This window comes from Lactuca sativa, chromosome 4, assembly GCF_002870075.4.
Source record: "Lactuca sativa cultivar Salinas chromosome 4, Lsat_Salinas_v11, whole genome shotgun sequence".
In the NCBI taxonomy this organism is placed as follows: domain Eukaryota; kingdom Viridiplantae; phylum Streptophyta; class Magnoliopsida; order Asterales; family Asteraceae; genus Lactuca; species Lactuca sativa.
Genome location: NC_056626.2, coordinates 254,314,519 through 254,330,583, shown reverse-complemented (window position 1 = coordinate 254,330,583; position 16,065 = coordinate 254,314,519).

Here is a 16,065-nt window from a genome sequence, read left to right as displayed (position 1 = left end):
CTCAGAGCCTAGGATTGTTTTCTATTATATTTGATGCTTGCTAGTTTTTCAAAGCTAAAAATGTTGAAATTTTGGCCTCTGACTGGTGAACTCACCGAGTCCATGGACAGAATCGACGAGTCCACTCAGTAACAGAGCAACTCACCGAGTTCAATTCATGCACTAGACGAGTTGAAGGCTCTATTTGCAGAATTTCGAGTTTCTTGACCTGGTTTCGATTAGGAACACTACCACAAACTGTTTTGGATCATTGGAAATGTTATTTTATGATATGGTAGTGCTTGTACTCATGTTATGGAACATGAAAAGTCTTACCATAAATGTTTTAATGAACTCCATAACTTGTCCTCAAGTTATGGAAAATCAAAAGTATTTTCATAAAAACCCAACATTAACTCATAAGTTATGAATATGAATAGTTTTGACAAGTTTCAAAACTTTCCCTCAAGTTTTGGAATTCGTAAAGTCTCACTAATGAAACTTTAATTCAAAACCCTAGAGTTTTAAAAGGTAAAATTCAATCCTTATACTTTATAATATTATAAGTTTAATAATACATATATGTATATATATATATATATATATATATATATATATATATATATATATATATATATATATATATATATATATATATAAGACAAGTCAGTCTTACCGTTAGTAGGCATCATTCACGAAGCCGGTCTATAAGGGGGTATAAGGTTACTGCCTATATAAAATGGCGGTTTAATGGGTGTCCACTCTCACCCACCGCTTCCTTGACTGGTGGAGGGTTGTTAGTCGAACGGGTAGGATAGGACATTAATTCTCCCTCATTAAAAGTATAATGATAAAAATAAAGTAACTAAACTTTTATTAAATTCCCAATCTTAGTTACTTTAGGAAAAATGTGCTAATGGTGCTAATCCATGAAATTGCACTTTGCACCTTGTTAAGTCGTTAGTGGAGCGTGTGTGGTTAACCGGCACACTAATATGGGACTGACAATGTGTGGCAAAGGGTAGCTTGATTTTAATCATAGATCATGGAGCGTGTGTGGTTAACTGGCACATTGATTACGTGATATGTAACATCGGGTGTACCAAGCTAATTTGCATGGTTATTCACACCTTGTTTGTGATCCTCGGCATCCCAGTCACAACCCTCAAGGGCACAATTAGATTTAAACATGCCATTGAAAAGTTCAATGAATCTCAAAGGATCTAGGAATTTCAAATCCAATTAAAACTTAATAATCTATTTCGTTTTTCATGGTGGAAATTGGTAAATTTAGTCATTTACCTACCTTCAAATATTTTACATTTGGATTACGGTATCCCTCTTCGCAATTGTAAAATATTGTGTTGGGTCCTAGCCTTAATATTTCGTTTTGGGTGTTATATTAAGGACTTAAATCAACTCACTTGAATATCTCCCATTATAGATGTCTAGCTCACACAACTACGGTCTTCCTGAATCTGTTGGAAAAGGCTTTCCACATGAATATGATATTCCTCAATATCATACTTCACTTCCTCCACCCCCTCCAATTATTCTTCCTAACCCACAAGCTCAAAGACTTGAAAAGTTCAAGACCACTAAATCCCTACATGCAATGAAACATCAAGATGGAAAGTCTATATGTGCTCATGTCTTGGACATGAAGCTGCATATTGACAAGCTGGGAATGTTGGGTGTCGTGTTCTCGAGGAAGTTGGATATTGACTTGGTTCTTCAGTCACATCCCAAATCATATAGTGAGTTTGTTAAAGACTACTATATGACAGACCGCGACGTAACCCTTATTCATCTTACCTATTTGCTAATTGCTGCTGAATCAACAATGATTTCGCGCACTGGTAAAGCAAATTTTATTAGAAGATATAATTCCCAAACTTCCATGGGCATTTACAATGGAAACATTAGAAGTCCAGAAAAGATTTCTCTTTCCAAGGGAAAAGGAAAGGCTAAGTCTGAGATTGTCCTGTGTACCATTCCCAAAGAGTCCATATGTTTCTATCGCCAAAAGAAGGAGCATTGTATTGTACCAAATAAGGAAAGATTCTCATCACCCAAGTTTCAATTGGACAGAAACTTGGAATCATGCAACTTGTATTGTATGATGAATGAGAATTTTCATCATTAGGAAACTAAGACTAATTCCTTGTTTGCATGTATATGTGAGTTAAGTGAAGGACTAGGGGATCGGATACACTTGGTTGTGCGTTGGTCAAGTCCATCACAAAGAACGATAAGACTATTTGTCATGATTTACTAAAGTTAGTAAATATGGTTATGCTTACAAGATTAAGTATAATTCTGAGTCATTGAAAAGTCTCAATGTATAGCAGAACGAATAAGAAGAATTAAAGTCGGCAGAAAGATAAAAGTTTTTTTAATCTAAAAAGATTGGAGAGTACTTGAGTAGCGTGTTTTATGATCATCTTAATGACTATGAAAACCATATCACAATTTGATCCTATAAGGACTTTTTAGTGCATTTGTTTGGCTAAGAAGAGGAATCAGGAATTGTTGAAATGGTTAAATAAATTAAGATGAATCATACTTCGTTCCAAAATCAAATATTAGAGTCATCCTCCAAGATTGTATGTTGAGTGGCATATCAACAAATGTAGAGTAAAATATTTTCTACTCTTGTACATTTGAAATTGGTAAGTTGTAATGTTTTGGATAAAACAAAGATCAACTAAGATTGATTGTCAAAAGTGTTTGTCTTGATAAGAAATCACACTAACTCTTGAATATTTGTTTGTCACACAATGTTTCTTGACTGAGAGAAACTTATATGTCAAGAGGTCGGTGGGAGTGTTAAAGATCTTGAAAAGTTTTAAGAACTAATCTAGAGTCAAACTATTGTTAATCACTAGCACACGACTTGAGGTTTGTAACCTATCATGTTGACTGATTCTTGTTTCTGTGCCCATTCCAGTTAAGGTTGACTATGCTTGTGAGTTCTATGAGTTCTCAATTGTTTGCATAGGGAAAAAAACACCTTGGTCAGTGAAAGTTCATTGATCGATAAGAGTGATATGTTGAACAACTTGGAAGACATTGTAGGCCCTTGTTCTGCCAAGTGGCAAGGAACTAAGGTTAGATAGGTTCAGTCCATATGAGTTTGAATCTGTCGCTAACCTAATCTTAAGATTATGGTTATGATAAATTCACATGGATAGGAACACATACACCTAAACAAATCTAAGTGTCATAAGGTTTCTCTCCAATTCATGAAAATGATTATGAGGAAACGCTTTCACTAACTAGATTTTAAAGAGTTAGCAATTGTGATATTTGCATTCTCAAATTTGATTATGACTACGGCATCCTTCATCATAGTTCGAATTGTGAGAAATGGCAAAAGATCTAAACATTTGAGACTTATTGATGTAAGTTCTAAAATTGTTTAGACACACATATGAGATTTCTAAAAAAAGGTGTATGAGTTTGAGAAGCCTATATAAAGTCTTATCGAAGCGTCTTGTATCAGAAATCTGAACTTTGGTAAGAAAGTCAATAAAGTATTGATTTCTAGAAGTCCAAATGATTTCTGGATTTATGTCATAGTTAGTGGGAGTATAAGTAACAAAATAATTGTTATGCTAGTGGGAGCATAATTATTATGGTAATTAGCAATGTTAATTATAGAAAACAAAGTTTTCAACTCGCAAAGTTGCAGGGTAGAATACTTGTTTTTCTATAATTAAGGGAGAGGAACTTATACTTCATTTCAATTCTAAGAGTTAAGATTGAGATTTTAATCAAATTTAGTCAAGGATTTATATGAATACCATGTTGGAATGCTTCAACATTTAAAATTCTATATATGGAAATTCTATTGCAAAAGACTGATCAAGTATCATGTCTTTATGTAAGACATTATGAATCGTATCCCATATGCTTCGGGTATAGGATCGATTGCATATGCTATAATATTCATGTGTTCTAATTTTCCAAATGCCTAGGGCATTAAAAGGGAAAAAGGACTAGAAGAGGATATGACTAAAGTTATTAAACAACTGCTAAGAACAATCCAAGGTTCGCCAAAGATTGGTTGCTTATGGATAGTTGGAAGTATAGTAATGGATGGAACATATTGACATTATTATGAATAGACAGGATTCTATTAACAACGAGTTATCATGTGGAAGAAGGATGTTCAAAGGAATGTGCTTTAAATATGAGACTTCGGATCTATGGAATTGGCTTTTAACAATATCCAATGGAAACTTTTCTAATTAGCAAAGTCACTATGACTTGTGTATATAGTCATTACAAAAGGATCACTGCATATAAGTTTAGAATCTAACCAATTACAGTAAGTGGAAGAACTTGGTATTCTTACACTTACGATAAGGATTTGGAATTGTGAAATGAGTACCATTGGAAATGTTTACAATTTATCTATTTCAGAAAGTAAGGAGCATAGGTAAACATAGTGTGCATGCTTGGAGCATGGGATAACTATTGTTTTAATTCAAGTATTAAGTTGATCATTCGAAACATTATACAATGAGTAATGAGTAATCAATATGGTGATTAAGTAAACGGTGTTTTATTTACACTCAAACGTTTTGGGGCCATATAAGATTAGTATTATTCTTGTGTTTCACTTTGCATGTTTTGACTTCTAGAATAATAAGATTATTTAAACCATCCACAGTCAATCATACGTTCGAAGTAGGTATGAAAGAAGATTGTCATGAGTTGGCTTGTAGATTGTCTAAGGCGTTAGGCATAGCAACAGTTTGCTACACCATTCATGAGTACTTCTGAAATCAGATTTGAGTATTGGATCAACCCGCGCTCACTTGAATCACTTCATGGAATTTATCACGATTGATCGTGAGACTATAATAGCATATAGTCTTCAAACTAAGATATATGAGTTGTTGACTATGAGTTGGTTGTGCATTGATGACACCAAAACGCATCAGTAACTTGATGTTATAAAACGTATCGTTGTGCATGATTTAATGAGTAGTTAGTAAAAGCATATAATGTCCAAGTTTATATGTTCCATTTTATCCTAAGAGGATTACAAGCGATATTGTGGGCCCCTCGATGATTCTGTTTTGACTGTGTCTCGGGCCCGGTCAGAACTTAATTGATGTGTTCAGTTATGTTCTAGGTCAGATGAATTAGAAACAGGGAAACAAACTGTTGGACAATAAGTGTGACATTGTTCCATGTATTTTTCCAGTTGATATCTTGAGAACAGAGGATTATATGATCCCTTATCTAAACGATGCGTCACTGACTGGGTCAGAGTTGACAACGGCTTTTGAAAGCTTATGATTGCTAAGTCGGATCGTGAAGTTACATTGGCAGCTATAGTTATTATACTTATCCAAGTGGGAGACTGTTGTATTTGGTGTCTAAGCCCATAACTATAACTAGGATGTAGTTGACCCGATAGTAGCATGGTCCTTTTAGATTGCCTTCACCAATGCAATTTAATAGGATGGACTTTTCAGAATAAGGTTATTTATGATTTATTAATATATTACAAGTATAATATATTAATATATGAAATCATATCATTTGATTAGTATTGATTAAGAATTAATTTAGAATTAATTTGGTGGTCAAAAAAGACTAATTAAATATATGAGGATTGATTGTGTAAATCAATGATTCTTGTAGTGTGGGCCAATGATCCATGATTATTTAGATGGGCTAAACCAGTAAGTTAATCCATGGATAGTCTATGGAGGTTAAACCCATGGAGCATCAGAATGTGAAAAGTCATGGATCATTGTTACAAAGTTTAACCCTATCATTTGTCACACTATAAATAGAACCCTCCTATAGCCAAAATCGGTTACACATGTGTTGCACCTTCTTTGTGAGTTAAGAAACTTATTCTCTTAAGCTTCCTCATGCATATTGGTGTTTGTGAACCATTAGAGGAATCACACTTGAGGTGCTCAAGCTTTCAAAGGTCAAGAACTCTACCCTACTCAAGAGAGGTAACCATCCAAACTAAGTTATATTATATAGCTTCAGTTGTATGCTAGCTAGGGTGAATGCTTTGGAAAAACAAAATGCATGTATAATTAGAGAAGACATAGATCCAAAGAATTTAGGGTTACATGTGAATCATAGGAGTGTTATAGTGCTCACAAACCAACATAACATACCGGTAAAATCACTTGTCAGAGCATGGACCTCCTCTGTCTGACATTACACTGACCGACTCCTCTCTGCTGGGGCGCTTGACCTACCCTCACGACTATCATAGATCCGCAAAATAATCGGAGCAGGTGCACTCACTGATCCTCCCCCTCTCCTCATACAAAAATCCCTCTTGTGGCTCACTTGGTCGTAGAGAAAACATAACGAGATTTCTCCCTGAGGACAATCCCTGCTGCAGTGATCAATCATGCTACACTTATAGCAACCCATACCCCTAGAACAACAAACTTCATCGTGCAGTTTCCCACACGTGCTGCATTGAACATGGTCCTACTAACCCTTCAATTGTTGATCCAAAATATTGGGTCTCTCCCCGGGACCCTCCCCTGCATGAACCTGATCTGGCCCCCTCTTCCCCAGGTGATCTAAATCGATATCCCGCTCACAAAAAGATAAAGTGCAAGCTCCAAAAATAGACATAACATCGGCGTGGATCGCGCCCAAGCACTCATCCAAGATCTCCGAAATACAGCGAGAAATCTCCGACGAGGTGAACTCTTGCATCTTCTCGCTAATCGGCTCGGCACCTACACCTGAGCCGGAACCCAAACCAGAACCTCCTCCCTGAGTGCTCATCACCAAGCCAGTGGTCAGAACATACGCAAAAATCCTCCTCCTACAAGCTTCTTAGATTCCCCAAGACTCTTCTGATTCTAGTATGGATCATGTACTTTCAGTAGTACAGGCCCAATACTACCTTCCACACATATCCATACTTTCCTCAAGAATCATCATGAATCCTCTAAGTCACCTACTGAAACTGATGAACCAAAAATTCACTAAATCGTGCCACAAAACCACTGAATCACTTCCTAGGCTCTCCTAGGTTCCCGACCTCACTCTGTCATCAGCTACTGAAGAACTTCCCATACTGACAGTGATCCACCTCATGAATACCATCATATTCACTTAGTGCCTAACTCCCATCATCTAAGTGTTAGAACAATGTTCTATCAAGATCGATAGATTCTAAGCAAGCTAATAATTAAGAACGTAATAAAGAACACGAGTATGGCTTTGAATATGTCGTATGATTAATGCTTCAACACCTCAGAAGAGCTCGATTAAGAACTTCAACTGTAGAGGTGTTTTAGGATTACAAAGTAATGAACGTGATGATCAACTCTTAATAATGCATACATGCATGCATATATATAATAACCCTACTAGCTAATCTAGATAATCATGGATGGACAGGCCCAATCCGGATCCCAAACGTAAGGCCCAAGACGCAACACAAACGGACTCAACAATCTCCCCCTTTGCGTCTTTGGAGCCGAAACCTCAATTATGTTTAGTAACAGAAGACTTCTTCACAGTCTCGAACACCCTCGGTATGATGGACAAACGATGATACCGAAATGTAATGTACCACCAAAGCATGTCTGTAAAATTCTTCTTGTCAGCCTCTGAATTCTGCTTGCACCGATGTATTATGTTGATGATGTGCTCTAAGCGATCAGTAGAAAATAAGTGCTTATGTACTAGAGCAAACAAAAATATGTGAGCTTCACCTTTAGTAAACATCACAGTGAGATGTGTTGAATCAATTTGGCCCATCTTCATCTTGTTCACATCCCCTGGCTTGGGTGTAGGCTTGACTGTTGGCTTCTTGTTCATAACCTTTTCTATCTCCTGATCCATAGTTGCAACTTCATAATTATAGGAGGCCAACATTCTCTTTAACTGTTATGGATTCGGATCATATTCCATCGGATTAGTGAGCATAATGTTGTATATCAAAATCCAATCAAGTGGATTTAGATTAGGAAGGTCAGCAAGAGAGATAATTGACACTGTGTTTGATGTACCACGAGTGATCTTGAAATTGACATTAGTAAATCTCCCAGCAGGTGAGGGTTTGAGAACCTTGACTATAATGATCTTCTGTGCACTCCAACTCAAGTACTGCGGTTGGCCAAACTTCAGATAGAAGTCAATCAGCTCTCGGTCAACCTTTGGATGAGGAAAAGGAACCTCAGTAGTTGAATCAAAACAATGGAACATGAATGCCTTCCTTGTAATTGGCATATCAAACTGCGAGTCCTTTGAATTATCACAGTCAAATGAAGCAACAGGTTCCAACCAATAGACTAATGGAAACTCTATAGCTTGATTGACAAGTACTTCTTTCGTCCATAAGGGAAACAAGGCCTTTTTACAATTCAAGGCTTCTTCTTCTTCCCTGTTTCTCCTTTCCCTCTCCTTTGCTTCTTTCACAACTTTCAAATTTTCATTCAGCTCTCGTTCCATCTTCTTTCTCTGGAGAGCTTTAGTAATAGTTTTACCAACATCACTATCACTGTCAACAGCAGTCGCCTTTTCCTTTTCATGTCGACCAGAACCTGAAGCTACATTATCCTTCAGTTCAGTTGTGACTTTGACTTCTGGGTGAATCATTTCTGTTTTGGTTTTCACAATCACTCTCGATTGATCACTTTCTGTCTTTATAAGCACTTTCGGATGATCAACACAAACACCTTCTCCCCCTTTTTTCAGAGGTACGAACCTCTTAGAAACACCCTTCATTTCATGGAGCATAGCAAGGGCAGGAATCAGTTTGGTGGTAAGATGATTTCTGATGGTGAGAGTTAGGATGGGATCATGACCACCAAGGAGATTGGTCAACATGTCCTTTACTTCGCCTGCACAACTTCGAAATACACCCCGTTCTGTCTTTAATAAAGAAATTTCTTTCTCTGCTTGGGATAACTGGATCTTCTGGACTTCAATAATAGAGGCTTGTTTGGCAAGATCTGCCTTTAGAGCACTTTCAGTTGCCAGGTCAGCTTGAAGAGAGGCAAATCGAGAATTCACTGAGCTTAAAAAGGAAGTGTTCTCGGTTTGGATAGATGATCGCACAACTTCAAAGTTGGTGCTTTGTTTCTGAAGGGACTTAGAAAATAAATCCACAGAGGCTTGTATTTTAGTTGCACTTGTATCAGCATGATTTTTCAATGAGTCAAGAAAAATTTGAGTTGTATGAACAATCTCGGAAACATCATTAGTTGCGTTTTTACAAGAAGAAGTAGACTCATCAATAGCTTTAGTAGATTTCTCAATCGACGATGTGTATTGTTCTATGCTAGTATCCATGAAAGCTTTAAGAACCACACCACTATAAACCTTGCTGCCTTCAAGCAAACGATCCAGCTTTTCATGAATGCTCTATAAATGTAGGCTGTTGACAGCAGCATCATTGTCTTCATCAGAAGGAAGCCGATATGGACTAAAGTATGTCGACTCATACTCATCATTCTCTCCACTAAGAGTGTCACCAGAATCAGTTGAGTTGGTAGGTGAAAGAGGTTTAGTGATGACTGGAGTTTCGGTTGTAGTAGTTGCCCCCGTGATACGTTGACTTCCACTGTTGGGTCAGGAAGTGTAGTGGTGGTTGATTGTGAAATTATAGGAGGTGGTAATGGTGATGTAGAAATTGGAATGGTAGCAACTGGTGGAGGTTGTGGTAAAGAATTCGTTGGTTGTGAAGTAGTAGGTGGAGGAGCGATAGGAACCAAAACTGCAATTGTTTGTTTCGGTGATGGAGGTGGGGTTGGAATTTTGTTATGGAGGGGTTCGGTTGGAGTTGGGGATCTGGGAGGTGTATTGCCTCTCGGTGATTCAAGATGATCCTCCTCTTCATCATCATCCTTGTCATTTTCTGAGCCAGGAGGAGTGGGACTCTTGGATCTTCTCACCATTTTCTTAAGCTTCTTGGGCTTGGAAGACTCTCCTTTATGAGATTTACGTTTTCGAGACTTAGAAGCTTTAGTCTTATCCTCTTCCGTGGACTCCTTTTGGTGGTAGTGTGTTTCCCTCTGTTACCAGGCTTGTCTACAGCTTCCAAGGTAACCTGCTGTTCTGGAGTAAGAACTCTCGGTCCTTTAGGAGGAAGTTTTCTGTATTCCACCATGACATGACTTTCAGCTGAGACACAACGATACATAGATTCAGGAATGGAGCCCTTGTGATGAAACTTTGTTGGATCAGAGATGATAATTTTCTTTGTGTGAAACATAACAATGGACGCAACTAGGGCATCCTTCATCACAGGAATGTCCAAAGTGTTAATAGCCCTTCTTGTAATAAGCGTCCAGAAGCGGCCACATGATATCTCTGAATGCCTTGTAGATGTATTGAGACTCTGCACCACTTGAGACCAGATAATCATCCCATCATCAAGATTGATTCCATAGAGAGACCGTATAAAAGGGTAAGAAAACCCTTGCTAGTGCCATCTGATCCACCACTCCTTTCTGACAAACTCTTGATGAGAAGAGTTAACAAACCATTCCATTGAGAGAGTAAGCAAGACTTCTTAACTTTTTTGACTGTAGTGAGCACATCTGTATATCCCATCTTGTAAAGCATGGAGAACAGCTGTGTAGTCGTGATAAAGTCTGGTGAAATTACTGAGGAATCAACAACAAGATTCATCAATGAGCAAAATCTCCCTTTTGAATTTGAAGCCTTCTTGTTATGTATTTGAAAGAAAATACGTTCTTTGTTCTTGTCATACGAGGCCATGGAGTAGACCTGCGATAAGAGTGACATTGGAACGACTTCAACTTGAGTTAGGGCTACAACCAGTGGAGAATACTTCAAACACTCAACAACCTGAAACACATATGAATCATACAAAAATGGGTTAAGTTCGATGATCATATTCTGATTAGGCTTGATTGAGAGCAATGTAGACGACGAAGTCTGATCTTGAACTGAGGAAGAAGTCACCATTGTTGATCGAAGAAGGAAGATAAACAATTGGAACATGCGTCATAATCTTGAGAGAATTTGTTGGGGATAAAAGACAAATAAAGGAAAATCTCTTTATATATCGTTGCTAGGAGAGAGAATGTATATGATGATAATGACGTGATCACTAAAACGTCGCCTGGAAAAGCGCGATGTGACAGGTTGGGTACTCCCAGGTAAGCGTCAGCACGTGTGGGTATAGAGACCTTTCAAATTCATGCGCCCAAATTATTATCCTCAATCGTCGTTTGAAATTCAGTGTGACTTCAAGAAACATAATTCCCCTATTTAAACAAAACTTGAACCAACAGCAACTAGAGTTGTAAAAATAAAATTTTTGTGTAATAGAGTGACAATCGATAAAGAAATAAAGCAAGTGTGTATGGGATGTGAGTGATGTCTCATTATAAGACAGAAAGCAGATGATCCCGGGCAAGAATCGCTTCCTTCAAAGTCAAGAGAGACTTGAAGTGCTTTTGTAGTGTTGAGATAAAAACTTTGAGAGACACTTGAATAAAACAGTTAGAACAAGTATATAGCGGAACAATTAATCTCGAAGGATCTGTTAGCTCGACAATAATATTATAGTTAGATGTTAGCGAGTTAGATGCGGAAAGTAAATTAATATAAATGACAACAATATTTATATCAAGTATACACGTCAGTTGATTCATAACTTGGAATGCATTCAAACCAATGTTAGTAAGTAAGATCAAACTTAGTGAATAAGTCACAATGACTTGCTCTGAAGAGTGATTACAATCAGATATATTTAAGTAAGAAGTGAAGAGTGAAGAGAGATAGAGTGATAACTTCAGAAATTGTATTCAGATGGAAAGCATAAGTTATCCGTGATCAGGAGAGGTATTCAATACAAGAGAATAAGTCTCTATTTATAGAGACTTAGAACTACACTAGATTACAACTCTATAAGCAGTCGTGCAAGGCATACTGGATAATAGAGTGTATTACATAAAAGACAAATAAAGTAATCTAGCTAATGACGGTGGTAGCTGACTCCGGGTGCTGATGCGGTTGTGGTAGAGAAATGGTTGCGATAGCTAAGTTCAAGAGGGTCACTTCCATGATTCAACACTTTCCCCCTAAGTGACCTCTTTAACTTTGGTTCAGCTATCAAGTTTGAGGAACTTGATCAAAATCCACCAAAACTTCCTGACGTTTTCTAGCCATGTGATTCTTCTTGTAATCTCGAACTTGACTTCTGCGGTAGTTTGCTTCGATCTTTCAACTGCGGTCCGGCAGATGTCAAGTTGTTTCTTGGGCAGGCGGTTCATGGCAGTGATTAGAATGAAGTATTTGACATTGTCGATTTTCCTTTTGAAAATGATGCCAAGCTCTAGGAAGTTAGTTGCACCTAAGGATCTGTCAGCAAAGCCTTCGGTAGGCATAGGTGCGGGATCGAGAGGTGGTAGATCAAACTTCTTGGAAATGATGGGATAGATGTCCGCATCAATTTTGGCAAAGTCGCACATAGTTTCTCTCAAGAAGTTGTTGACCCAATCAAGTGCAGTCTTCATTTTTGGATGCTTCTCAGCCTTGTTCCGAAATACTTTGGCTATGAGAAACACTTCTTCCGGATTCATGTGGGGAAAGTCTGCTTGGGTGTGGATACAGTCATGTCCCCTTCGGGTGAGGGTATACTGGAAGAATTCTGCTTTCATGAATCTCCGAGGCTTGTAGTTTACAACTACGGATGGTCTGTCATTGGACCATATGTGCTCTATGGGGGAGGAATGTTTAGTAAAAAGTTATGCAAGTCTTTCAAACTCCATAGGCAGTCTCTTGACATCAGGAAGGCTTTGGTCAAACTTCTCAAATACTGTGAAGTATTTGGTAGAGGTGTTCGTTTGGATGGATCAGTTTGATCCGATCCAATCAAGTAAATCCAAATTGATTTCGGTTTTCAAAAAATGGATCTGAATTGTCCAAACTAAATTCAAATCTGATCCGATCCGATCCAATTACAATTCGGTTGGATCGGTTTTTATAATTCGGTTTTCAAAACCGAAACATTTTAAAACAACATATAATTATAAAATTACCCAACTTTACACAAGAAGAAAAAACAAATATTTTGTTTTGATTTGAAATTTATAAACAACTAATAAGAAGATGTATTATAGTTAAATATTTTATAGATACAAAACTTTTGAGAGAAAATGCATATTAATGTTTTTTTATCGAGTGAAACGTTTTGAACCTATTTGAAAAAATAAATTACAAAATAAATAAATAACTATAGATATATATTATAAATAGATAAATATAAATGTTTATTCGGTTTTTTTGGACTATTCGGTTCTTATTTTATAAACCAAAACCAATCCGAAATCCAAAATAATAATTCGGATTTTTTGAAAACCAATCCAAAAATCCGAATATCCGAACCAAATAGTCCAATCCAAATTGTCCAATTTGATAATTCGGTTTTATCCGAATAGTGAACAGCCCTACTATTTGGCATTGGGTGAAATGGGAACATCCCAGTAGCCATCCGAAGGAGGTTCTGCATAAGTGAGGTCGGGAATATAATCTTCATCTTGCAGCCGTCCAGTGAGGATTGACCCAAGAGTTGATAAGGTTTTCATCTATGACAGTGTCGAAACCACTTAGCCTCCAGATTTCTTCAGCAAGTTTAGCTGACCTCCAGTCTCTCTTCTTTTGGGCTATGGTAGGGGAATCAGTTGGGCTTGGTGAGGACATGTTCTCCTCAAGATTTTTGAAGTGAGGAGGAGTCTCAGGCTTTTTAGGAATATGCTGAGATGGTTGCGGTGAGGGCTGCGGTGTGGGAATTTTGTTAGTGATGATGGGGGGACTCTGATGTGGTGAGATTGAATGATGGGAGTGCTAAGAGTGATGTGAATGATGGGCTTCGTCTTCATCACTTCCCCCTCTTGAGGAATGCAGCGCAGGTGATTCCTCAAGCCAAGAGCGAAGGCCATCTATCTTAGAGAAAACTTCTTGAAATTAGGCTTTCATAGCATCAGCCAGCTACTAATTATTGGGAATGGAAGGATTGAAGAGAAGTTTGTGAATGTCTTTGACAAAAAGAAGAATCTCCGGACCATGAAAGTTGGTCGTTATAGAGCGCTGCAGCCGATTGATTGTGGATTGAAGAATAGTGATTGCGGACTCATAGGCTGAGTGAGTCTCAGCAATCAACCGTTTAGAATCAGAAGCTTGATGCCTGAAGATCCTTTTTAACTGCAGTGACTTCAAAAATGATTCGATCAGCAGTGGCCATAAATTCCTTGTGATTAGCCTTGCGGTTATTATCTAGGGAGCGGATTCCCATTTCAACTTTTAGAGATAGGTGTTCAGCAGCCATGCGTTCCCTTGTTTCCAGAAGATCTATTCTTTCAGTTAGTGACTGAGGTCCTGGAGTGTCTTCAGGTTGCGGTTAAGTAGACATGACTGCAACCAAGATCTGATCGACTTTGGCTTGAAGAGATAGGAACTCTTTCCTGGTCAACGCATTCTTCTTCTTCTTCTTCTTCTTCTTCTTCTTGGGTTTGGAGGTGGAGTGATGGGAACCACTTGATTCTTCACCTTCATCAAACATCATGAAGTCATCATCTGAGGGAGAGGGTCTGTTTACCTCATGAATGTCGTCATCATCTAGACCAAAGGTAGGAGCAGAGTTGATTGAGATTGCGGGTTCGTCATCTTGTGATGGATTGACTGGGATGAAAGTTGGAGTAGGAGGAACATTGGAGGTACCCGCGGCTGCACCAGAAGCTTGTGCTTTGAGAATTGTTTCTGCCATCTCATCCATCCAGTTTTGAACTTTTTGAATGGTGGCTACAGTATGGGCATTACTGATGGCATTTTCCCAGTACCTAGCCATGGACTGAATCTCCTGTTCTTTCTATTGCAGCTTCTTGATTTGTTGCTCCATGTGGGCTTGGAAAGCCCTTCTAAATGCGTCATACTTCTTGAGTTCAGCTGCAGTTGTTGGTTGATAACGACTCCAAGAATCACTAGAGTTACTACCGTCAATTGCTTGAGTTCGCACCAAGGTGTCCCTTGGGTTAACGGATCCTGGCACATTAGTGCTGACCGTGCCTAAACCACCTATAAGAGATGAAAACAGAGTAGGATTTCCAGAGTGTCCTTGGTCTCCTTGACCCGTGGTCAAGTCTGGCCTCAACTCAGTTCTGGCATGGGCTGAAGAAGTTCCCTGCGGTTGGGAATGTATTTGCAGTGTTTGGGTGAAAGAAAGAAGGATGGAGTGCAACTCCTCTGGAGAAAATAAATGCAGTCAGGAGGCCCTAGAGACCTTAGGGCGTAAACCAGTATCATCCCTTTGGGATGATGCTGGAGGGGTGTGTCCACGATGATGAGAATCAGACTCACTTTCTGAGTCAAACTGAAAAATGATGGTGGTGAGGAATGGGTCTGCGGCCACCCCAAGGACTACTGGATCCTTTTGAGAGGCTTCAGCATCGGTCCGGTCACGCATATGGCTAGTGGTATTGGTTGTTTTTCTTTTCTTGAGGATAGAGATTGGTTGCATGTCCTCATCTAAATCACTACTAGATACAGTTTGGGGAGGTTTTGTTTTATGTTTCTTGGTGGGTTCGGTTTGTTTGGGAGCATCCTTCTTGGGTGTTCTTTGTTTCTTTTTGGATGTCAACTGCTTTATTCTTTGAGAAAGGTTGGATAATGTAGTGGCAGAGGGGACTGCGGTACCCTCAAGGTTAACGACTGCGGACAGAAGAGACGGGGTAGAAGGGTATGGGGCAATACCCTCCGTAGCCTCAATGTGGTCTGAGACATCAGCAGTCTCAGGACCAAGAGAAGAACGGATATGAGTGGGAAGCATGTGGATCGGTCCAAATAGAGTTTGATCAGAAGAAGGGAGGTACCTTTTAAGATCCTTAGTGACGAAGAAGTTGATGTCACTACCCATATCTATGCCAGCGTCTGCATGTAGATCTGATATGTAGAGAGACCAAAATCTTGCAAATGTGAGCTCGGTTGGGTTTTCCTTCGTGTGTTCCTTGGGAATGTACTGAATGAAATCATCCCATAGAATTTGCCCGTAGTTGACGTCGTGTCCGGTGAAAATGCTCCATACTAATTCCAAAAGCTTGA